General features: G+C 41.3%; 1 protein-coding gene across 1 annotated transcript in view; it reads right to left on the bottom strand.

Annotated features, from left to right (window-relative positions):
• PRRG1 (proline rich and Gla domain 1) overlaps positions 1–26,218 on the bottom strand; it is a 255,606-nt gene that overhangs the window by 133,061 nt on the left and 96,327 nt on the right. The window contains exon 3 of the mRNA XM_079910184.1: positions 12,072–12,244. The gene's annotated coding sequence lies outside the window, so the exon portion shown is untranslated. The remainder of the gene's footprint in view (positions 1–12,071; positions 12,245–26,218) is intronic.

Raw genomic sequence — 26,218 nt, 5'->3', positions numbered from 1 at the left:
ATGCAGCCAAAAATAAATTAGTTAAGTAATATTAAAAAATAAAATAAAATAAATCATTTATGTGGAAACAGAATATTTTTGTGACTTGGAGGTAGGCAAAGATTTCTAAGACAGAACAAAGAAAGCAATAACCATAAACAAAAATAATGATGAATTAGACTTCATGAAAATTTAAAACTTTGGTTCATCAAATGGTATCATTTAGAAAATTAATGAAAAACCTTCAGACTGGGAGAAAACTCTGCATAACATATATCTCACAAAATACTGCCATCAATACACAAACAGAATTTCTGAAACTCAATAATAAAAAGAAAAAAGCAATTTAAAAATGAACAAAAAAGTTGAGTAGAGATCTCACAAAGGAAGAGATACAAATGGTCAATGAGCACATGACAATGCGCCCAACATCATCAATCATCAGGGAAATGCAAAATAAAACCACAATTAGCTCACAAAACATACCCACCAGTTTGGCTAAAATTGAAAAGATCAACACCACCAAATGTGAGTGAACATATGGAGCAATCGGAACATTCATACATTGTTGGTGGGAGTGAAACAACATACAACTACTTTGGACAAAGATCTGGCAGCTTCTTCTAAAATTAGACATATGCCTACTCTATAACCAAACAACTCCCCTCATCAGTATTTACTCAAGAGAAATGATAACAAATGTGTACAAAAAAGACTAGTATGAAAAGGTTCTTAACAGCTTTATTTACAGTAGTCTGAAATTGGAAACAGAGTTGCCCATAAGTAAGACAATGAATAAACAAGCTGAGATCTTCACACAAGGAGGTATAACTCAGCAAAAAAAAATAAAAAGAAAAAGAAATGAACTACTGAAACAAGTAACAATGTGGATGAATCTGAAAAAAAAGTGCTGAGTGAAGAAAGCCTTACATGAAAGACTATGTAGGAACAAAATGAAAAGACAACCCACAGAATGGGAGAAAATATTTGCAAATGAAGTGACCAACAAGAGATTAATCTCCAAAATATACAAACAGCTCATGCAGCTCATTATCAAAAAAACAGGGCTTCCCTGGTGCACAGTCGTTGAGAGTCCGCCTGCCAATGCAGGGGACACGGGTTCGTGCCCTGGTCTGGGAAGATCCCACATGCCGCACAGCGGCTGGGCCCGTGAACCATGACCACTGAGCCTGCGTGTCCGGAGCCTGTGCTCCGCAACGGGAGAGGCCACAACAGTGAGAGGCCCGCGTACCGCACAAACAAACAAACAAACAAACAACACAATCCAAAAATGGGCAGAAGACCTAAATAGACATTTCTCCAAAGAAGACATACAGATGGCCAACAAACACATGAAAAGATGCTCAACATCACTAATCATTAGAGAAATGCAAATCAAAACTAAAATGAGGTATCACCTCACACAGGTCAGAATGGCCATCATCAAAAAATCTACAAACAATAAATGCTGAAGAGGGTGTGGAGAAAAGGGAACCCTCTTGCACTGTTGGTGGGAATGTAAATTGATACAGCCACTATGGAGAACAGCATGGCGGTTCCTTAAAAAACTAAAAATAGAACTACTATATGACCCAGCAATCCCACTACTGGGCATATATCCTGAGAAAACCGTAATTCAACAAGAGTCATGTACCACAGTGTTCATTACAGCACTATTTACAATAGCCAGGACATGGAAGCAACCTAAGTGTCCATCGACAGATGAATGGATAAAGAAGATGTGGCACATATATACAATGGAATATTACTCAGCCATTAAAAAGAATGAAATAATGCCATTTGCAGCAACATGGATGGACCTGGAGATTATCATACTGAGTGAAGTAAGTCAGACAGAGAAAGACAAATATCATATGATATTGCTTACATGTGGAATCTAAAAACACGGTACAAACGTACCTATTTACAAAACAGAAATAGTCACAGATGTAGAAAACAAACTTATGGTTACCAAGGGGGAAGGGGGGGTGGATCAATTGGGAGACTGGGATTGACATATATACACTACTATATATAAAATAGAAAACTAATAAGAACCTATTGTATAGCACAGGGAACTCTACTCAGTACTCTGTAATGACCTATAGGGGAATAAGATCTAAAAAAAGAGTGAATACATGTATATATATAACTGATTCACTTTGCTGTACAGCAGAAACCAACACAACATTGTAAATCAACTATACTCCAATAAAAATTAATTTAAAACATACAAAACCAAAAACAAAACCGAACCGAAAAGAAAAGAAAAGAAAGAATGTGTATGATACCATTTACATGAATTTCCAGAGCAGGCAAAACTCATCTATGGTGGGAAAAAAAAGACAATGGTATTTCCCTGTGGGGTGTTGGGAGATTCACTGGGAAGTGGTACGCAGGCAAGAGAAAATTTATGGGATGATATTAACATACTGTATTCTGGGTGCACAGATCTGTGCATCTGTGGAACCTCACCGAATGGCACACTCAAGACATCTGCATTATATTGTATCGAAATTTTACCTCAAAAGAAAAAAATACAACCAGATATTAAACTCTAATGAATTCTAATGTATTTTAGGGGGAATATACTGATATGTACGATCTACTTTCAAATGTGTTGAAAATCATTTGGACTGAGGCAAGGATGAAGTAATGGATAGATGGACAGATAAAAGCAAGTAAAGTTAAATGTTATTTGTAGAATCTCTTTGGTGAGTGTTCACTGTACAATCCTTCCCACTTTTCTGTATCATTGAAAAATTTTATAGTAAAATATTGGAAAAATACTCAGCAAAATGTGATATAATTAGGAGATGTTAAACATTTTTTTCTATCCATATTTACTGAGTCTCATCAGAATACAGGAATTTCTTTTGGCTACAGAATACAAAAGTTAGTTACATAATAATTATGACTGCCATGTATGTGCAGCTTAACTTATTTAAATCTTTAGATAATCCAGGGAGCCAATATTTACATTTTTTAAAAGGTCTTAAAGCACATTGGAAATGCCAATGTATATCTACAGAATTCAATCTGTCTGTCCATACATGTCTGTAAAAATATATATGAAAGAATATCCTCTGGTTTACTGTCATGATGGAGAGAGTATGGCTTTTCATTTCTAATGTCCATGGCTCATTTTGTTTACAACTTTCATTGTATCACAGAGTAATCCAAAAGCATAGTCTATCATCCTCCTGAATTCACTAAAAGGTAAGGTTATGTAAAAAACATATTTCATTTTCAATGAATGTTTTATATATCTCACTAATGTTAAATGTCTATTTTAAATAATCCTTCATCACATTCAAGAAATGAGGTGATTCTCTGTTCATTATAATTGGGCTACAGAACCTCTTGGAAAATACTTGGCAATACGGATACAATGCCTATCCTCAAAGAACCTGAAAACTAAAAGAGAATGCTGTTTTTGCATCTAACATGTGCTTGCAATATCAAAAATATGACTTCAAAAGTACGAATTTTAATTCAATACAAAATATAAATGAAATTTCATGGTTAGGCACCTCAGCATTTTAAATGCCAACTTTATCGGTACACCTGGGAACACAGGAATGAATATTTACTTAGTTGCCTCTAAAAATAAAATAAATCGACTTTTAAATATATACTTTAAAGTCCTTTACTATAATTTGTAATTTGCTATTTCAATTTAACTACTCAAGAATTTGGTAAAAAAATTTCAAGAAAAAATATAAAGATTTAAATCACAAAACATTAAATGATGTAAGGTATAAAAACAGGAAAAGTCTGTATTCTAATAAAATATATTGAGGGTGTGTATATTATGGGAACTCTCTTTGGCAGCCATTCAGGTATGCCTCTCAGATCTTCCTTCAAGAAAGAAAATTCTTGCTCAGCTACAAACAGTAGGCTTAGCGGGCAGCCTCCAGCTATATCACCTTCAGGATGCGCCTCAACTTCGGAGGTGGGAGCAGAGGCGATGCATGCTTGATGGGCAATCCCCACCATGTGAATGAGCATGGTGGGTCACTGGTACCTGGCCCTTCCTGCCCAATGTGGGACTCCTCTAAGGAGCAATCTTTGGTCTGGAGCTCCCTCTCGGGTTGGCTGAAACTTGATCACATCTGCATTTTGGTCGGAAGCTCCTCGCTTTCCTTTCAGAAGTGTCAAATCGGCATCTCAGGATCAAGGTTTTCTCTGCCCAAGCCTTCCCCGGCCATTTACCTTTCAGAGATGTTACTTCTCCATCCTTCCCCCAAACCTCTTTTTATCCTGATTGTCTCAGAGTTGACTTCCTGGAGGTCCCAAACAGGCACTCTTCTAAGCCCTAAGTGCATTAAATTTGGATCATCTTTTTGGTGGCTAAACAGTTCTCAGTTGTTGGAAAAGGATACTATTAATATGGCATTGTCGATACTGGAATAAAAGCTAAAATAATTACTATAAATATAAATTGTACTTCTGCATACTCTCTTATTCCCCAGGCTAACTGTCTAGTTTCTGGTTAAAAAGAATGAGTACTACACAGAAGGCATTCAAAGACCCTGGATCTTCATGCAAAAGAGCAAGATCTGTTATGAGAGGTTTGACTAGGGTGTGGTCACCCAGGACTATGCCTTAGGGTACCAGCATTTCTTTAGAGGCTGAAAAATTGTAAATAATTTAAAAAAAAATAGCTCCCTTTCAATGAGCTAACGCCACCGATTCTGACACTCACTCCTTCCAGCCAGTCTCTCTAACCACCTCCCAGACAAGTGAATAAGTAAATTCCAGCTAATATTTGTTGAGTACTTGTATGCTGGCCACAGTGCTATGCTCTTTACATATGTTTATTCCATGGAATCATCACTTCTACCTACAACAGTTTAGTTCTATGATTATCCCTGTTTTGCAAATAGCCAATCCAAGGCTAGGGAAGGTTAAGCACTGGGCCCAAGGTCATGGCTGCTAAGGGTCAAGGACTAGATTAGAATCCAGTAAGTGTGTGATCCTAATTCACTCAGTTCTGAGAGGTTAAGTGTCTTCACCTAAATACAGAATGGAGCTGGGACTAGAATTCAGGTCTTCTGAAACCTCATTTGGTGCTCTTGCCTCTAAATCATGAGTATCCCTTTTAAGGCTAAGAGTTACGATTCTTAATCTAAGACGTTCGATTGAATTCTGAAATCCTATAGTCAAACATATATCCAGCTTTCAGACAGAAAAATCGATACAACGTTCAGTGATTTTGTATTTGCTCTCTGTTTGGTCTGAGTGTTTGTTGGCCATTTTGTCTTCAGCTCTAATATGTCTTTTGTTTCATCACAATCTGAGCTGATTTTCTTAAATCTACTATCACCGGGAGAAGAGGGGCCGAGTCTCTTTTTACCGTTGGGAAGAAGCCCAACAGAGCCCTACCTTAATAAATATTACTGGATGATATTTGCTTCCTTCTGATTTGTCTTCCCTTTGGATCAATAGCTGTAGACTTTGGGGTATCTTCTCCCAATCTGACCCCCAAAATAGGGAACATTTTTCTCCAAATAATTACAGATTTTCCATATAAGACATTTGAGAAAAGCCCAATTGCTAATTACTAAAACATTGAGATGATTCTATCAGAAGCAACCTGGGATTCCATTGCCCTCTTCACTTGAGCCCTTTATAGCCTAACCAGAAGTAGTTATTGTTATGATCCTGGATAAGAAAAAGGAAATTCTGTTTATTTTGTCGGGAGGTAGTGACTAATTTCCCTCATTTCTCGTGGGTAGACCCCTCTGGGTGACCTAGGCCAATACAATAGGCTAGGTCTCAGGATACGTCTGACACCATTTACTTCAATATGATTTTTTAAGGTAAGATAACAAGAGAGAGGCAACATTGAAATGTTTGAAAGCAAGGTGCAACGGGAATCCTACAACAGCTACAGAAGGCAACCTCAGCTTGAAAAGACCTTGGCCCTTGTTTTATATAAGATGAATGTTGCATAGGGACAGAAGGGTGGAGCCGGACTGGTACAGGATGCCATGGGCCACAGGCACATGGCATTACTGTTTTAAACTCTTAATCTTTAAAAAACTATGGAAGGAAGGGTTGAGTGAAGTGATACTTATCTGTCACGGGAGCTTTGTATTTTCATAGGATTTGGGTCTTATTTTTGTGTTTGTAAGCTAATGATTTGCAGAAAAATAAACCAGCTTGTAGGACAATTCCCTCATCAAAAGCAATTAGGGGGCTTCCCCGGTGGCGCAGTAGTTGAGAGTCCGCCTGCCGATGCAGGGGACACAGGTTCGTGCCCTGGTCCGGGAGGATCCCACATGCCGCGGAGCGGCTGGGCCCATGAGCCATGGCCGCTGAGCCTGCGCGTCCGGAGCCTGTGCTTCGCAACGGGAGAGGCCACAACACTGAGAGGCCCGCATACCGCAAAAAAAAAAAAAAGCAATTAGGATTGGAATTGGTTTGGTAATTGGCAAAGCTGGCTAAAGTGGAGAATTGAAAACTTCATTTTAACATAAAGCTATATGTACATTTATTTATCAGTCTTTTGACTTAAAGCCCGGGGGCCTTCTTTGAGTATGGCTCCATTAATAGATGGTCCCCGTAGTCATTCTTGAATAAACCATATACATAGTAGCAGTAACAGTATTAATAATAACATGTGAACATTTACAATGTGTCATGTACTTTTAGTCCTCCCCGTACCTTTTTGAGGTAGCACTTATTATCATCCTCATTTCACATTTGAGGTTAAGAAACATTTTTTTTTTTTTTTTTTGCAGTATGCGGGCCTCTCACTGTTGTGGCCTCTCCCGTTGCTGAGCACAGGCTCCGGATGTGCAGGCTCAGCGGCCATGGTTCACGGGTCCAGCCGCTCCGCGGCATGTGGGATCTTCCCGGACCGGGGCACGAACCCGTGTCCCCTGCATCGGCAGGCGGACTCTCAACCACTGCGCCACCGGGGAAGCCCTAACACTATACCTTTATAACACTTTTACTCTATAGGGGAACAAAATTCGCCACACCAAAATGTGTCTCTTTGACATGCGGATTATTTCAAGCTGAAAACCATCAAGACCCAAAAGACTCAGGAAGAATCTCTGACCTTCCACCTCACTGCCTAAAAGAATTTAGACAGAAGTCCTGTTCCCAGAATAGAGCTATCACTAGAGGTATCTAAAGAACACAGGCTAGATGTATTGGGGAAACTCAGCAGGGCCTAGAGATCAGGGTCCACTCTGTTTCTGCATCATCTCTGCAAGGCCCAGCAAACATTTGTTTAGCGAACATTTGCTTTTCCATCTCTGTGTGAATTGCCTTCCTCCCCGTTGAAGTTCCAAACCACTGCCCCCAACATCCTCTTTTGTCTTTAGCTGAAGATGGTATTTAAGGTGAGGGCTTCACACATTCTGGCAAGTTACTCAGTTTTCCTGGGTCTCTCCCACGTCTACATGTTACTAAATTTTTGTTTGATTTTCTGCTGTCAATCTGTCTCATGTCAGATTAATTCTTAGACCGGCAAGAAGAACTCAGAAGGGTAGAGGAAAAAAGTTTCCTCTCTGACGCCTCTTCATTCATTTAGTTGCTTCATGCTCTTCTAATATCACTGTCTCAAATCTTCCATTCTCTCCATTTCTACAGACTGCCTCCTCAGCTAACCAGCTGTTCATGATTTTGTAACGGATTTGCCCTCTATCTCCTTACAAATATCATCAAGTTTTCAGTGCACACATTTTCTAAATTGTAAACAGCGAATGAATGATGGGACTGTGAGCGATTCTTTTCTTTTTGATTTTTTGGGGCATTTTTTGTATACTTTACATTGTATAAATTCTAGAAAATATGATATATAATATATTAATATACAATAATATATTAATGTATAATTCTAGAAATATATTATAAATTCCAGAAAATATTATGTACGGTATTAAAATAATAAAATAATTTCTTCATAAAATGATTGTGACAGAGATACTGGCTCTTTCAGAAAATAGTTTTTGATCATTTCTGCACAAAAATCCTGTATCGGATACAGAAATTGCCATCTATTCCTATATCTTTTGGTTTCTCGCTCCACTTCTCTCCCTCTCTGTATATAGGTATGAAAGGAGCTAAAAAAAACTGTGTTAAACATTTACTTAGTAAAACAGGAAAGAGGTTAAAGTTCGTTACAATACAAAGAACCCCACCAGAGAAACTATGAAAGATCAGCTAAGATATTCTAAGTTAAAACAAAATTAAAACCCAACTGTAACAATAAAACAAACCATGCACGGTAAGTCCCAAATCTGACGTAGGGAATACTTTTGAAGGGAGAATCAGTAATCAATGGAGAACTTTTCAAGCTTTGGGATTCCTGAATGGATTACACGTAGGCCACTCCCACATGTCAGGGCAGAGAGCCCCAGGAGAGAAAGGTCAAAGCCCAGCCCACCAGCCTCCCTGGGGTTGAAGGACAATCAGCATGAAGGGAGCCCAGCTGCACCAACCCTCAGTGGCGAGCTCTCAGTGCTCCCACCCTCCATATAGGCTGCATATTACCTTCTTGTATATAAAAGCTACATATCCTATACCTCTTATTGTACAAGAACTACAGACTCCGTATTGCCCTTATAATATAGAGCAGGCTGCTAAAACTACTGAGAAAAGGGAGCAGAAAGAACATCTTATAAAACACCGCCCTCGTACGCAAATACCAGTCTGTCTATAACTACAGATGTCACTCTTTACTGTAAGTGGGCCTCTCTGCTCCTTTTGGATCAACTGCATGAATACTTTTCTGAGGTAATCTTGATCCTATCAGTATTCTTGTAATATGCAAGAAGTAGCAACTTTCTTTCCCATTAAGAAGAGAAATGTGGACTAAAAACCATATCTTTTTTTTTCCCTCTTGTAGCCTCGATTACAAGGAGAGCGTTGCACGTACGGTGCCGTGTGTTCACCGTACCACTTCCTCTTCTTGGACACACAGAAAGACAACATTCCCAACCTCCCCTGCAGATGGACTGGGAGCATTTCACTGAGTTCTTGCCAATGGAATGTAGACAAAAATGGCACGCCGTTTCCAAGTCCGGCTATAAAAAGCCTGTGTGCAAGCAACTCTCTGGCTCTTTCTCTCCCTATAGCAGAGGTCATGCAAGCCACGTGTTTACATGGCAACATCACAAGATGGTGCAACGCTGGATCCCTGAGTCACTAAATGGACGAGAGCCCCTGCCAACCCACATCAGACTTTGAGGGAGAAAACCTATACTGAAGTCCAATGTCTTTATCTGTAATGACTTAGAATCAAGGTCACAGCCTTTGTGTTTACTTCTCACCTTATGTCTTCTGTAATGCCACTTATCCTTCCTTCAAATATCCTTAATTTATAATATGAATTTCCAAGTAATTATTGTTCTGTTTACTTTTTATTTTACTATCTTTTGAAAGTTCTATTTTTAAAATATTTAAATAGCTTATAGAAAAGTTATATTTGGTAGGCTCACTTTTAATAGCTAGGCCGATTATTTTTACTATAACATCCCACTAGCGAAAACACCATAGAAACTTTTACAGTCACAAAGTTCATTTTATAGTTGTCACATTTGAAATCACATAGAGCTATCAGTTTTGCTATCAGTACAGCTGAGTAGCTCTACTAGATCCAACCCTGCCACAGGAAACAATTTAAGATGCTGGGGGAAAAAATACCAAAAATAATATAAAACAAACAGTGACTGGGAGGCATAGGAGAATAAACAAAAACAGTAGATCTTGGAGGGAATTTGAAACTCGGAAGAAGGAACAGAGCGCAGTACCAGTTTTCCATCCGTTAGACTGAGGAAAAAACAAAGGTATCTCTACCTGGAGTGGCTAAAACTCAGAAAATCTGCAGAATTTCTGGCCTGAAGAAATAGAGGATAGAATCCAGGGCAACCACAGCCACTGGAAAGCAAGGGGGTGACAATGGAAAGGAGACAAGAGAGGGGGGTGCATCGATTTCTCTCTACAAATTTCGCTCAATTCTCTGGCTGACCCCTGATCTGCACAGGTGCTAGGGTAGGCTCAAATTAACACAGCTAAATCTAAGAGAGCTGAAATCTGAGATGTTGCCACCTCAGGAGATTCAGACCATGAAGTCTGAAACCAACCAAATGACATACCCGACTTAAAAACAAACAAACAAGCAAAATATCAAAATCAACTCTTCAGGAGACTAGAGCAGAATCCAGAGTCTCCATGATATAACAGTCACAATATCCAGGGAAAAATCCAAAATTATACAACAAAACAGGAGAACGTGGCCCAGTGTTGAGGAGAAAAGTTAATCAACAGAGATCAACCCTAAGATGACACAGTTGTCCAAATTATTAGGCAAGGATATTAAAGGAGCTATTTTAATTATGCTCAGGGGAAGTAAATAAAAGTATCCTCACAGTGAATATACAGACAGGGACTCTCAGCAAAGAAGTATGAACTATAAATAGAACCCAGTGGAAATTCTAGAACTGAAATCAGATAGAGCTGCAGTCCACCTCTCAATTATGAATTACAAAGTAAAATTAATTTTTTATAACATAGCTGTAAAAAAAGAAGAGCAAAGAGCATTGCTCAGCACCCAGCTCTAAGTCGTTACTGACTGACAGTGTACCCTGAGAACCATTCAGGATGAAAATCAGGATGAGGCACTCTGTGCTTTGGAGAAAACAAGCCCCTTAGATAGTTAGACCCATACACAGAAAAGCACTGAAATCATTAACCTGAGATACCTGTTCTTTGTGAACAGCAGTAATCTTCTACCAAGATGCATGCTTGACTGCATAGATTCCCTAGCCAAAAATCATATATAAACTAGGCTTCTTCCTCTTCCTCTTCAGAGCAGTTCCCTCGGAACTACTGAGAGGCTGTCTCCTGGGCAATAGTCCCCAGCAAGGTCTTGACATGTACACACTGCTGTATTTAAAATGGATACCCAACAAGGACCTGCTGTGTAGCACAGGGAACTCTGCTCAATATTTTGTAACAACCTCATTGGGAAAAAAAATTTGAAAAAGAACAGATACATGTAATATGTATAACTGAATCACTCTGTTGTACACCTGAAACTAATACAACATCGTTAATCAACTATACCCCAGTATAAAATAAAAAGTTAAAAACAAACACCAAACTCACAACTCTTATATTGTGCATTTTTCTTCCAGTCGACCTATCAACAAAAGGAGCAACCTGCCCCCATCACCCCCTCCACTTTTCTCCAAATTCCTTTTATGAACTAAGCATTGAGAAGAGCCTGAGGGCGTGGGGAGAAAAATACAAGTCAGGAATAATGGATTCACTTCCCTTCCTTAAAGGAGTTTACGGTCTTAGAAATAATTTTGTGAAGCCAAATCTACTCACCTTTATTATGAGGAATGTAACAGAAATAAAAATATCTTTGTTACAAATGATTTATCTATTCTAACTGGACTGAGAGTATTGGAAAATAATCCTTTTTGAGGCAATATTAAAGTTCTTTGATAGACATAGCTATTTGTCACATCACTTCTATTTTAACGACAGATCATTTCAATAGGCTTCACATTGCAATTCCAGTAACTCCATGCCATCTCTAGTCCTCAAACTATTCATTACTCTCACTATCTTTCTTCTTTTTAACCTTATCCTCTTGCAACTTTCTGGCAAAACCCACTGCCCTTTAAGGCCAGTCTTTTACCATTTCTTCCATTAAGAAATCTTCAGTTTGTGGAGGAAAAAATAAACTTAATTACAAAGTAGTCAGTGGGTGGCAAGCGGAAAAACACAGGAGGCCGATGCTAAAGACGCATAAATGTTACAGGAATCGTAGAGGAAAGGAAGAGAGTGTCAAACCCTACTCGCAATAGATGAAATATCTTCCTTAAATTATTACTCATATTCTGGAAGTGCCCTGTGAAACTATATGAAACGTGTTAAACGCTGTCCTAACATTGTATTTTATGCATTCTGAAAAATCATATTGCTTTAAAGGATGAGGAAAAAAACCACAGTGATGCTTAGAAGATGTACATTGCACCGCACTGTCGTTTTCTAACATTTCATACTGTGTGACAGGATCTCTTCATGACATATTTATTATGAAATTGACATTTTAATTTTACCTGATGCCAGGCACTGGCATTTTAATCCTGTCAGGCATCTTCTCTTTTCATGTGATGATCTCAGTGAATGCTCTGCTTTGTTCTTTTCTTTTGTTTTCAATTCCGTTTCAAAACATACAGTGTGAATGTTTTTTTCTTCCTTTGTTCACAAATATTTCACAGCCCCCCAGTACCTAAAAAGAAGAGTAGATAGAACACATAGTGATATTGTAGTGAAGGTAATGTTATTGTAATTTTAAAAGACAACATTCACAAAGCGCAAAAAATTTTTAAAAGGAGAAAAGCATTACAAAATAACAAACAAACAAAAAAGACAACATTTGTTAATAACATGATCCCTCTATCTCTGCCCACTTTCTCCCTTGGCTGATATTTTTAAAAGTCCACAGGAGATCTTCATATGGCTTCTTGGATTTTATTCTTTTTACAATTCTCAGAACAAAGAATAATTGTGCCCCAAGGCTAAAGGAACAATGACATTTCTGCTTACTTTTCTTTAAAAGTGAACTATTGTTTCTGCTGTGTGCATTCACTGCCTTCCTGATTCTCTTCCAGAGCTTCTTACTGTGTAAAATGTTTGTTGCGGGCTGATGTATTGAAATCAAAGATTGCAAATATATTTGGAGTTTTATTTATCTGGTCAGAACAGGGGCAAGACATCATCTTTCTACAGGCTTCTGATGAAACACATGTACTTAGCACTGCTTTTCAAACTAAAGCCTGTGGATGTAAAATGCCTGTAGAAAGTAGCTGTGCTGAAGGGCTTCCAAGACCATCCCCACCTTCAGATTCACTAGAAGGACTCACGGGACTCAGCATATAGTGGCACACATGGCTAAGATGTATTACGGCGATACAGTATGGGTATACAGCCAGATCACGAGGGAAAAAGACACGAGCAGGATCTAGAGGAATCCACATGCAGGCTTCCTTTTACTCTCTTCCAGTTACTAAACCAAATTTGGGTCCGTGTGCCCACCGAGCAGCAAAGCCAGTCTACTGACACCAGGTGTGGTAAAGGAAAGTACAGCATTTATTTGCGGGACACCAAGCAAGGAGAATGGGCAGCTCATGCTCAAAAGACCAGAACTCCTTGGTGGCTTCAGGGGAGGGTTTCTGAAGGCAACATTTGGGGGGAGGGCTGCAGGATGCAAGACTTTCTTCTGATTGGTTGGTGGTGGGGTAACAGGGTGATGTTTCGGTAATCTTAAGCAGTCACCAAACTTCTGGTTCCAGTCAGTCTCAGGTCTACTTGCTTGTGGTCAGCGTGTAGTCACCATCCTCCGCCTGGGTGGGGAGTCTTAGTTTGTGCAGAACAACTCAAAGGTGTACGTCAGATTATTATGTGGATCTCTTGAGGAGGAACTAAGACTCTGTTTTATTGCTGAACTACTGTTTAAGCTGTCATTACTTTTCTTGCTTGATTGCTCCTCCTTTGTTTCTGCATTCCCTCACTTCCCCAATGAGCAAATGTTGGAGTCTGCTCTTTGGAACTCACGAAGGGTCTAGGAGACTAAAGCCTTTTTCTACAGACAAGAAACGGGGGACACAGAGGCGCTTTTCTACCAGGGAGGGCCCACACGGTCCTACTTGGTTTCATTCCTCCCATGAGGGGTCACTCAGAGCGCACTCTTCCCCCAGCAACAAAAATGCAGCAACACGTGTGTGATGTTACTGCCCTGGGACGCCCATTGGAGACTTAGCATTTGGGCTTTTCATTGGGGGCTGGTCACGTAGGTCCCCTCTGTCAATCATATATCAAAACTCCCCCCAGAAGGAAAGCAGAGTTCAGCAGGCACTACACTGCACAAACCACTTAGACACAGTGAGTCACCCTTAGCAGTTCTGGGACTGGTGGGAACCCTCGCAAAACCCAAGTTCCCAGATGCCAGGCAAGGGCCAACCTTACTAACAGACCATTCTTCCGAAAGCAGTCTCAGGCATGTTATCTTAACTCTTTTCTGCATAGTAGCTAACCAAGCTAGCCTTGCAAATAGAACATTTTTGAACACCAGCAATCTACCTAAAAATAAATTCCCTTTATACTGTAGCCTGCCTACCGCGGCAAAGTTACTGTAATAGCAATTTATTTTCTGGTTACAAATATAGATGTTCCAGTGTCATTTATCAGCTTTTCTTTATGAAGGAAATGTAAACTGAAAAGCCACAATAAAAAAACAAGTGCTCTTACATTCTTCCGTCCACGGTCTCATTAACCAGCTTGTCAAGGTATTCAATTAACAGGATGTTGGAATTAATCGGAGTTAAAATGTGATTTCTCTCTGATCCTGTTGAAAACTAAAAGCCTATTATGACACGTTTGGCCACTCTAAGTCTCTTGGCAGGCCTGGAGGTTCACGTGTTAATAGGTGAGTTGAAGCTATTGCACATTCCTTGCTGTTCATCTCTACTTTCACTAAAGAAGCCTTTGACATACCTACCAGTTTAACCCAATTTTTTACATAGTTGTTTTTCCTTTAATATTAAGAATTCGGCTGCTCATCTCTAAGCACAACTGTTTTTTCATCCGTTTAGCCTACAAAAGCCTGCTACTCCCTACTTATATACTTTAAACATAGATATCGTTGTATTGGACTCATTCTACCTGTGTGGGTAGGTGATCGTTATGCTTTTGGGTAAATCATACCTACTCTTAACTCACTGGGATGTCTTTTTATCTGGCCCTAAGTAATCCTGTGTTTGTTTTATATATTCAGGGATTCCATGTGGATAAGTTCAGTTGGATAATCAAAATGATCTTATTTCACTTTGGGGGGGCTTGGTCAGCGCCTGAGCATAGAGTGGTATTAAGAGCACCGACTCCGGTGCCCAGGGAGACTAGGATTTGCATGCTCTCTCTGCCACTTACTGTGTCACCCTGGTTAAGTCTCTTAGCCTCTCCTCAATCTCTAAAATTGTAAAATGGGGGCAGGGGGGATACTAGCACCTCCTTCTGAGCATTGAAGGGATTAAATAAGTATATAAAACAGTAACTTAAGATACCGTTTATTATTATTCTCATTTCATGGCTGTGGATAATTCAGAGTTGGCTTTAAATGCAAACACTGAACTATACAGCTGGAATTACCAAGGTTAACTTAAAAGGAAAAAGACTATAGTCCATGCTTACAACCTAGTAAACTTGATAGACTTTCTCAAAAATATATTTCCTTAGTTAAAGTTTAAGTAGTTTCTTTGAATTAAAGCAATTGGAATACATATATGCATACACTGAACACCAGGAACAAAAGACATTACAGAAAAATACACTTTAGGAATTATATATCTACAAATGTAGGATAATACAAATAAGTCAGGGAGAAAAATTCCACTTATCTCTCTATTGTCCTAAAATCGGAATGAGACTGATCTTTTTATGCAGTTCTTTCTTAGACAACTGAAGTGTTTGAAAATTGTATCATTCTGCTTATGGTGATGGTTTTGAAAAAGTATACTAATCATGTAAATATTACATGAAGGACTTCCCTGGTGGTCCAGTGGTTAAGACTCCATTCTCCCAATGCAGGGGCACGGGTTGGATCCCTGGTCGAAGAACTGAGATCCCGCGTGCCACACAGTGCGGCCAAAAAAAAGGGAGCTAAGACTGAAAAAACTGACTTGATATAATTTGCACTTGGGGTTGAGATGATTCACTTCAGGTTCATTTGTGTCCTTATACTGTTAAATATGAAATATTTTTCATTATTTCTTTTGAAGCAATAGTTTACAATGCTTATAGTTTTTAGGATACTGCTTCAAAGATTAACCCTGTGGAAGTTAAGCATAGACAGCTGACTTGCTTTAGTCAAAGGAATGTGAGGAGAAGTGGCTGATTTCTGGGCTGCAGCTTTAAGAGCGAGTACATGATTTGCCTCGTGACTGTTCTCTTTTTCTTGTTTATCCTATTTTAAGCTTTACTTTTCTTTTTTCTTTTTAATATTTCTTTTATCTTTATTTATTTGGCTGCACCGGGCCTTAGTGCGGCACATGGGATCCTCCTTGTGGCGGGCGGGATCTTTAGTTGCAGCATGCGTGTGGGCTCTTAGTTGCAGCATGTGGGATCAAACCCGGGCCCCCTGCATTGGGAGCCCGGAGTCTTATCCACTGGACCCCCAGGGAAGTCCCTCGTGACCTTCTTCATGTGCCATGGTGACAATACAGCAACCCTCCCGATGCTGGCTGCCCTTACAGCCCAAGTCGGCCAGAGGAGAGCGCTATGGAGGAGAGACCCAGCTTCCCCAGGACAGACTGGTTACGTGAGCAAGGAATAAGCCCTTGTTGTCATACATTCTTACAATGCCGGGCTTCCCTGCACAAGACGTTGCCTATTCTGACTGACACGGGCTGTACGTTATGTTGGAATGATTTAAAATTTGTCTGTGCTAGTTTCTACTGTTTACATTTCTAGATGCTAAAAGGCCACGTTTTCAGGTCATTAAAGTAATTCTTTGCTATTCTTTTACTCTCCTACCATTTCATTCAGGAACTCTCGGTCAGTCAGAGAAGACAAGGAGGTACTATGAATGCAGATGGGATGTGGCCTTTGGGGAACTATTTCACCCCCAATCCATGGCGTCTGTCTTCTCCCCTAGTTATGGCCACCAGGCACGTGGTACATACTGGGTGAAGGATGGGAAGTGTGAGAAGTAAGAGACCCAGGGCAGGGCAAACAGCCACCACGACAGCAATAAGAATTTTCATACTTGCTGTGCGCCTATTCTGTGGGAGGCGTGGTTGTAAGCACTTGGCATTTATGAACCACTCAGCCCTTAAAGTCACCCAGTGAGGTAAGAACTACTATATCTGTATGTTGCAGATGAGACGCTGAGGCGCTAAGTGACTTGCCCAAGCTTACAGAGTTTGGAAAAGGCAGAGCTGGGGGGCAGGCAGCTCTCAAGGAACAAGTTTCAGGAGTTGCTACTTGGGTATGTCAAAACTTGAAGACAAAACATCAAGAAAAGCCATTTCTTTTGGTCATGGAGCTTCCAGGCCAACCAGAAAACAAAACAGAGGAAAACAAAAGCCAAAGCATACCGTCTCAGTGAAAAGGGAGTCAATCAGCATTTAGCAAAGAAAGAAAAAGAGGACAAAAGCCTCAATTCCTTTAACACGGCCCACGCCTCTCTTTATGAAGCCAAGCTGATGTCTGAGTTCAACCGTGTCCTTGACCTTTTCCACTCCCTCCGCCTCAAGCATTTACTCACAATAAATTCTTTCACTCGCTGATGGTCTGGGCAACTTGCCAGCCCCACATCCAAGTTCAGTCAAAGGAGAAGCTCACTGTAGAGAGCCAGGGCTCACTGTTGCTGTTTAGACCCTTACTTTTATTCAGCACCAGCCATCTAGCAGCCAAATTGGTAACAGGGCCCTCCACACCCTGGGTCGTGAGTGAAAAGCTGACAGACCTCAAGGGCTTCAGTTGAACGACTTAGGAATACCTTCAGCTCAGGTTGGAACCGTGACGTGAACACTCTTTCCTCCGTGGCTTTCACCAGGACCAGGAAACGCTGAACTTGATCAGAATCTCTTGGGGAATGTTTTTCAAATTTTAAATATTCTTTCCCTGGGCACTAAGTATAGCCCTAGATTACTGAAGTTGGAAAATGTTCCCAGAGGTTCCGGGCAACAAAAACTCCCGTTCTAGAGGAATGTTCAAATATGATGTTAAGGAACTGCGTCTTGCGTATACATTTCTAGAGGAAGTAATTCTGTGCTCACGTCTTCTCAGAAAATCACTAACACGGTGTTATGCATGAAAGGTAACTGAGAGTGTCCGTGATATTTTAACCTTACACCCTTACCTCCTGCAGATAATGTGTCTCTTTCCGTTTCTTGTGCAGTGTGATGGCTAAACAGAAGGGGACCCCAACCAGGGAGCAAACCCCTTTCCTTTCTCTCCATTATCTTGAGAGCAGCCTAATCTTCAGAAAGGGGAACCTCTTGGAATCCCTTTGAAATCACTGTTGGACTCCTTCCAGCCTGCATCAGAATCACCTGGAGGGCATGTTAAAACACGGACACCTGGGCCCTATCCCTAGCGTTTCTGATTCAATAGGTAGGGAATGGGGCCCAAGAACTGACGCTTCTAACAAGTTCCCAGGTGACGCTGATTGGTCTAGGACTCACACTTGGAGAACCACCGCCTTTGACCTATCCTAGCTCCAGAGAGGAGTTACTGCGGCAGTTTCAGAATCATCACCCACATGTCCCTTGTCACAATTCACATCTATCTGGCGGGCCTCAGTTCCGTGGGATCCTCCCACCTCCACTTCCCGGGTGCACCGTTTTGATAATTATGCTCCCGTGCTGGAGTTTTCTAAGCCCTGTGCACATCCTCCTACCCATTTCCCCTGCCTGGGAAATCAGAGACTTGGAGACATATTGTTGACATCGAATTTTGCTATTTACTGAACACTCTGCTGGTAGGAAGGAATGAAGCTACTGAGTACCAGCCAGAAGCCGGAGGTCTCTCTCAAATCAGTTCTCACCAAATGAGTCTACTTTTTTAAGTCCAGCCCAAGATTCTGCCCACCCATTTTACCACCTTCGCAGGCATCATTTGGGGAGCTGCAGGGCAGGGAGGCCCTCATACTCACAAGTAAGAACACCTCAAGTGCCTGACAGTAAACATTTTGAAGAGAGATTCAAATATACATTTTCAAAAGCAGGAGGAGTGTGACAGGCAGAATTCTTAAAGGTGACTCCCCCAAGAGTCCCCTTTCCTGCTTATTCAACCCAGTACTAAGCTAGGTACTGCTGTGAAGGGGCTTTGCAGATGTAATTCATCTGTTTCTTACAGTTATTACAGTTTATTACAATTACCAGTTCATCAATAACTGATGAACAGCGATTAATTAGTTAACCTTATAATAAGGAGAATATTCTGGGTTATCTATGTGGGCCCATTCGAAACAAATGAATCCAGAGAAACAAAAGAGGAAGGCTGAGAAGTCAGTCAGAGAGATGCAGCAGCAGAGGAGAATGGAGGAGAGATGCTAGGGAGGAACAGGTCAGGGCGATTCCAATTGGGAGAGGAAGTCGACCACCTCTTGCTGGCTTTGAAGGTAAAAAGGGACCACAAACCAAGGAATGTGGGCAGCTTCCAGGAGCTGTAAATGACTCCCAGACAACAGCCGGCAAGGAAATGGGGGTGTCAGTCCTCAAGCAGCATGGAACTGAATCCCGCTAAAAACCTGAATGTGCCTAGCAGGGGAATAGCTCTCAGAGCCTCCACGTAAGTGCCCAGGCCAGCCAATGCCTTGATTTCAGCTTTGTGGGACCTAGAGTAGAAAAACCCGCTGATCCAACCCATATTTTTGACTTGCAGAACCGTGAGATGATAAACTTGTGTTGTTTTGAGCTGCTAAAAGCTTGTGGCCGGCTGCTAGGTCAGCAACAGAAAACTAATACAGGGAATAAGAGAAATCAAGGTGAAAGATATATTTAAAAAGATATTCAAGAATATATTTTGAAACAAGGGAAAGTCACAGATTAACAAGGCAAATAGAAGGGGAGCCACAGTCTTCATTAAGAAAAGGATGATTCTGAATATACGTAAAGGCTTCACAGAATTCATTCAAGAGAGTAAAGCATTAAGGATCCTGTTTTTCTTTCTTTTTTTTGTTTTGATGTGGACCATTTTAAAAGTCTTTATTGAGGGCTTCCCTGGTGGCGCAGTGGTTAAGAATCCGCCCACCAGTGCAGGAGACAGGGGTTCCAGCCCTGGTCCGGGAAGATCCCACAAGCCACGGAGCAACCAAGCCCGTGCGCCACAACTACTGAGCCTGCGCTCTAGGGCCCACGAGCCACAACTACTGAGCCCACGAGCCACAACTACTGAGCCCGCATGCCACAGCTACTGAGCCCGCGTGCCACGGCTACTGAAGCCCACGTGACTAGAGCCCATGCTCCGCAACGAGAAGCCACCGCAATGAGAAGCCCACGCATCGCAACGAAGAATAGAACCCGCTCGTTTCAACTACAGGAGAGCCCATGTGCAGCGACGAAGACCCAATGCAGCCAAAAATAAATAAAATTAAATAAGTAAATAAATACTAAAAAAGTAAAATAAAGTCTTTATTGAATTTGTTACAATGTTGCCTCTGTTTTATGTTTTTTGACCACGAGGCATGTGGGATCCTAGCTCCCCGACCAGGGATCGACGCCCCACCCCCTGCGTGGGAAGACGAAGTCTTCACCGCTGGACCGCCGGGGAAGTCCCGAGGATCCTTTTCATTAGCTGCGCTTTTAACTGAGCGTGTGATTACCTGGCTGCTACCCCAGTTTCTAAAGCTAGATTTCTGTTTTGGATGCTATTCGACATTTCTGCTCTGGTCAACTTTCTAGTCCCCAAGGCTTCTGGCAGGAGCAGTGACTCCACTGTGCTCTTTGTAGGAAACTGGTACCCTGCTCCTGAATATCAGAGACTGATGGACTGTAGCCCAAAGACTGACCGTCCAGCTGCCAGCTGCTCTTCTATACCACCATTTCTGAGCCTCAGCTGCTTTATCCTGGTGAGCGCTCTGATTTTTTCCCCCAGTCCTGACTATTTGCCTGAACCACAACTAGAAAAGGTTCTACCCCTGAGGGAGCAGCCTCTCAATTAAGATATAGTTACTGAGGGCTTCCCCGGTGGCGCAGTGGTTGAGAGTCCACCTGCCGATGCAGGGGACACGGGTTCGTGCCCCGGTCCGGGAAGAGCCCACATGCCGCGGAGTGGCTAGGCCCGTGAGCCATGGCCGCTGAACCTGCGCGTCCGGAGCCTGCGCGTCCGGAGCCTGTGCTCCGCAACGGGAGAGGCCACAACAGTGAGAGGCCCGCGTACCACCCCCCAGAAAAAACAAAAAAAACACAAAAATAACCAAAAAAACCTAGCAGGTACATTGTCCATAAACTGAAATGAAAAAAAAAAATAAATAAAGATACAGTTACTGAGCCTCTCCTCTGTGTACAGTGACCATAAATCTAATCATTAACACTTTGCACAGCGAAGGGAGTGCCGTTAATAATCACACCAGGACCTCAGGCATAACCGGAACGGTCCTGGCAAACCAGTAATGGATGCTCAACCTGGCTATATTCCAAGTGCTAGTCCAGGGGCTTGGACTAGAGCAGTGAATATCATATCAAGGTAAAAATCAATGCCTTCTTGGAGCTTACGTTGTACACAGTAGGAAAGACAGACGATACAACAATCAAGAAAGATAATCTAGAATGTTACATGATGACAGAGGGCTATGGGACAATGAAACCAGAGAAAAGTTAGGTATATATGTGTGCGTGCGGTGTCTGGAGGGTGCTAATTAAAATGTAGCAGTCAGGGTAAGCCTCCGTGAGAAGATGACTTCTAAGCAGAGATTTGTGGAAGATGAGGGAGGGTGCCTTGAGGAAATCTGGGGGAAGAGAATTCCAGGCAGAAGAGACAGCAAATGCAAGGGACCAGAGGAGGGTATGGGCTTGGTGTATCCCAGGCCCAGCAAGAAGACCGGTGTGGTCCAAGTGGATGGAGCAAGGGGGGTGGAGAATAATAGAAGAGGCTGGAGAGGTAAGAGGCGGGCATGGGTCCGATCGAGGAGGGCTTTGGGGGCCATTGTGAAGACTCTGTCTTTCCTCTGAGTGAAATGAGAACCCAGGGGAACGTGCGAAGCCGCGGAGTGACATGATCTGATTCCGGTTTCAACAGGGTCCCTCGGCCTGCTGTGTGGGCACCAGGACAAAGGCAGTAAGACTAGTGTCTTATTCACTTGGATAACAAAGTAACAAACCTCATAAGCCCTCATAGGCCCTGGCACGTGTGGCCCCTCCCTCGGCCCCCACAAGCCATCAGCTCCCATTGGAGGCCCCCTCCTGCCAGTTCATCATGCTGTGAACAGAAAGCTACAGCTCTCTGACAAGTGGCAAGGCTCAGTATCAGACATGAACCAAAGTTACAAATACGTTTGTAAAATATACATTAAGAACAAACGTGGTTAACCACCCTGACAACTGATCCTCATGGGGGATACCTGCTCTTGAAATTAACATTTCCCTAGAATCGCCATGCAAAATATGTAAGCATCCCAGGGTATGTGCTAAGCCAAGCAGAAAACATAGTGACTGAATCTTTCTTTTGTTTCAGCGAGAAGGAGAAGCGTGACCTCTCATTCAGCCTCTCACACAGTGACAGAAGTTGCTCGAAGCCGCCCACAGCCAGGGGAAACACAAGAAACATAGCTATGAACACTAACTTAATTTGTTGTTGACAAGGAGGAAGATTTTTCGTGAAACGTGAAGTTCTGAGACAGAAGCGAAATTAAGATCTGTCAGGATCCTGCCGCCATCCCCTCCTGCACTGTGATGGAAATGGAGCCCTGGATGCTACCCTATCATGCAGGTGTGGAGAAATGATCCTCACTTCTCAGGCGAGAAGAGAAGAAAAAAAAAAAGCTAAACAAATTCAGGCAGAAAAGAAGTTAATAAACAATCATTTCAAACGTTTGGCTTGTATCCAATGCTCACAGCATTCCACATTTTCCGCTGTACTCATTTTCCTCACTGTTCTACATAATGACCACCATAGAATTCTCTGGTTTCCTGAACCGAGAGCCATGCGTCTGAGAAGCTTTATTTCAAAGGCAGCTTTTGTCTTTTGTCCTGCAGTCATTCAACTATAAAAATCATCCTGTCCTTTTTCTGTAGTAAGAACCTGCAACCTCTGGGCAGGGGGTATATGGGAAAAGTCTGTACCTTCCTCAATTTTTCTGCGAACCTAAAACTGCTCTAAAAAAATGGTCTTAAAAGAAAAATCCTCACACAATCCAAAAAGAAGACTATGCATCCACCAACTACAACTAAACCCTACAATATTTCCCTGGGCCTTTTCTATCAAAAAGTCACATTTTCTCCACACTTTCACATTTTCTCCACACTTTCACATTCTGGGGCACAGAGTATCATGTTGATATTAAATTTCTACAAGGCACAGTAAAGGGTGTCAACCAAAAAAAATAATAATAATGCAAGAGGCTGCAGATAAGAAAAGTGTTTATCTGGGATCCTAAGAATTGCAATTTGGGAGACCCCCACATTCGGGTAACCCCTAAAGAATGCTCTGGGGAAGAGAAAGGGTCAGGGGCTTATAGAGACAAAAAGCCACACGATGGTTGGTTAAAAGTTGCCTCCTGGAGAGAGAGAATGGTGACTGACTCTGACTTGAGTCAGAAAATATCTGTCCTTAAGGAACACAAGTTGTTTTAGGGTAGGGGTCCGATAATAGACTGTCACAAGTTACTTTAGGGTCACGGTCAGATAAGTATCTTGAGTTTCTGGCCGGTGTTCTGGGAGGCTTCATCAGGTCCAAAGATCAGATTCCATCCAGGCTGAGACATGCATAAGTCACACTTCCTTAATGGCCTCCCAGCTCCATTTTAGAGAGCTCTCTTAGCAATAGTGACTCCATCTTGATTTTCAATTCACTTAAGGTCCTAGAAGTTGTTATCCATTTGGTTTAGAAGACCGTTTTGTGTGTGTGTGTGTGTGTGTGTGTGTGTGTGTGTGTGTGTGTGAGAGACCTAAGTAAATGATTCACAGGTTTTGATGTAAGGAGTGTTTCATTCATTTAACAAATATTTATTGAGTACATTCTTGTGGAGGGGCAGGCGATTAGCTTGAAGCATAATAACCTGATTGTTTGTTGATAGTGTCTATCATCTATCTATTGCTTGATCAATCATTATCAATCTATCTACTTTAGAGTGTGAAAGATGCTACAGAAAGGAGACAACGAAAGCGGAATAAGAAATTTCAGGAGTGTGTATAGATATGGACTTCATATTCAAAGGAGAGGACAGGACAGGGAGCGCCTTACGGAGAAGGTGAATTCTTTTTTCTTTCTTCTTCACTGAAGTATAGTTGATTTACAATGTTTTGTTAGTTTCTGATGTACAGCAAAGTGATTCAGTTATACATAGACATTTTTAAAATACTCTTTTCCATTATAGTTTATCTCAGGATATTGAATATAGTTTCCCTGTAAATGTCAATTTTGAGAAAAACTTCTGAAAGGGGAAGAAGCAAGCAATGTGGATGTTTGGAGGAAGAAGGCTCCAGGCAGGGGGACCAGTGCAGAGACCAGGGAATGACAGAATTGTCTGAGGAATGGTGAGAAGGCCAGCACGGCAGGAGCTCAGGGCAAGTGTGTGGGGACAGGGGCCCAAGGGTAATGGTATAGATGTCAGAGCATGGACAGATCTAGGTTTCATGGGGCCTGAATCTTGCACAATTAAAAGAAAGAATTGGAAGGGACCTTCAAGATGGTGGAGGAGTAAGACATGGAGATCACCTTCCTCCCCACAAATACATCAAAAATACATCTATGTGTGGAACAGCTCCTACAGAACACCTACTGAATGTGGGCAGAAGACCTCAGACTTCCCAAAAGATGCCCACAGGTGACCTACACGCAGAGGCGGGGCTAATACAAAGCTGAACCCCAGGAGCTGTGCGAACAAAGACGAGAAAGGGAAATCTCTCCCAGCAGCCTCAGAAAAAGTGGATTAAATCTCTACGATCAACTTGATGTACCCTGCATCTGTGGAATACCTGAATAGACAACAAATCATCCCCAGCTTGAGGCGGTAGACTTTGGGAGCAACTGCAGACTTGGGGTTTGCTTTCTGCATCTAATTTGTTTCTGGTTTTATGTTTATTTTATTTAGTATTTAGAGATTATCATTGGTACATTTGTTTATTGCTTTTGTTGCTCTCTTCCTTTTATATATATATATTTTTTTCCTTTTTCTCTTTTTGTGAGTATGTAAGTGTATGCTTCTTTGTGGGATTTTTGTCTGTATAGCTTTGCTTTTACCATTTGTCCTAGGGTTCTGTCTCTCCTTTTTTTTTTTTCTTAGTATAGTTTTTAGCGCTTGTTATCATTGGTGAATTTCTTTTTTGGTTTGGTTGTTCACGTCAACTATCTTTTCTGACAACAACGCTACGAGACTAGATATCAATTACAGGAAAAATACAAACACATGGAGGCTAAAAAATACGCTACTGAATGACCAAGACATCATGAAGAAACCAAAGAGGAAATCAAAAAATACCTAGAAACAAATGACAATGGAGACACAACGACCCAAAACCTATGGGATGCAGCAAAAGCAGTTCTAACAGGGAAGTTTATAGCAATACAATCCTACCTTACGAAACAGGAAACATCTCAAATAAACAACCTAACCTTGTACCTAAAGCAATTAGAGAAAGAAGAACAAAAAAAACCCAAAGTTAGCAGAAGGAAAGAAATCATAAAGATCAGAGCAGAAATAAATGAAAAAGACATGAAGGAAACGATAGCAAAGATCAATAAAACTAAAAGCTGGTTCTTTGAGAAGATACACAAAATTGATAAACCATTAACAAGATTCAACAACAGAAAAAGGGACAAGACTCAAATCAATGGAATTAGAAATGAAAAAGGAGAAGTAACAACTGACACTGGAGAAATACAAAGGATCATGAGAGATTACTACAAGCAACTCTAGGCCAATAAAATGGACAACCTGGAAGAAATGGACAAATTCTTAGAAAAGCACAACCTTCTGAGACTGAACCAAGAAGAAACAGAAAATATAAACAAACCAATCACAAGCACTCAAATTGGAACTGTGATTAAAAATCTTCCAACAAACAGAAGCCCAGGACCGGAGGGCTTCACAGGCGAATTCTATGAAACATTTAGAGAAGAGCTAACACCTATCCTTCTCAAACTCTTCCAAAATATTCAGAGGGAGGTACACTGCCAGACTCATTCTACGAGGCCAGCATCACCCTGTAACCAAAACCAGAAAACGATGTCACAAAGAAAGAAAACTACAGGCCAATATCACTGATGAACACAGATGCAAAGATCCTCAACAAAATACTAGCAAACAGAATCCAACAGCACATTAAAAGGATCATACACCATGATCAAGAGGGATTTATCCCAGGAATGCAAGGATACTTCAATATATGCAAATCAATCAACGTGATACACCATATTAACAAATTGAAGGAGAAAAACCGTATGATCGTCTCAATAGATGCAGAGAAAGCTTTCGACAAAATTCAACACCCATTTATGATAAAAACCCTGCAGAAAGTAGGCAGAAAGTAGGCATAGAAGGAAC

The sequence above is a fragment of the Stenella coeruleoalba genome, assembly GCF_951394435.1.
Source record: "Stenella coeruleoalba genome assembly, chromosome: X".
Taxonomy (NCBI): Eukaryota; Metazoa; Chordata; class Mammalia; order Artiodactyla; family Delphinidae; genus Stenella; species Stenella coeruleoalba.
Note: the sequence above shows the minus strand (reverse complement) of the source record. Positions and strands in the feature narration are given on the sequence as shown.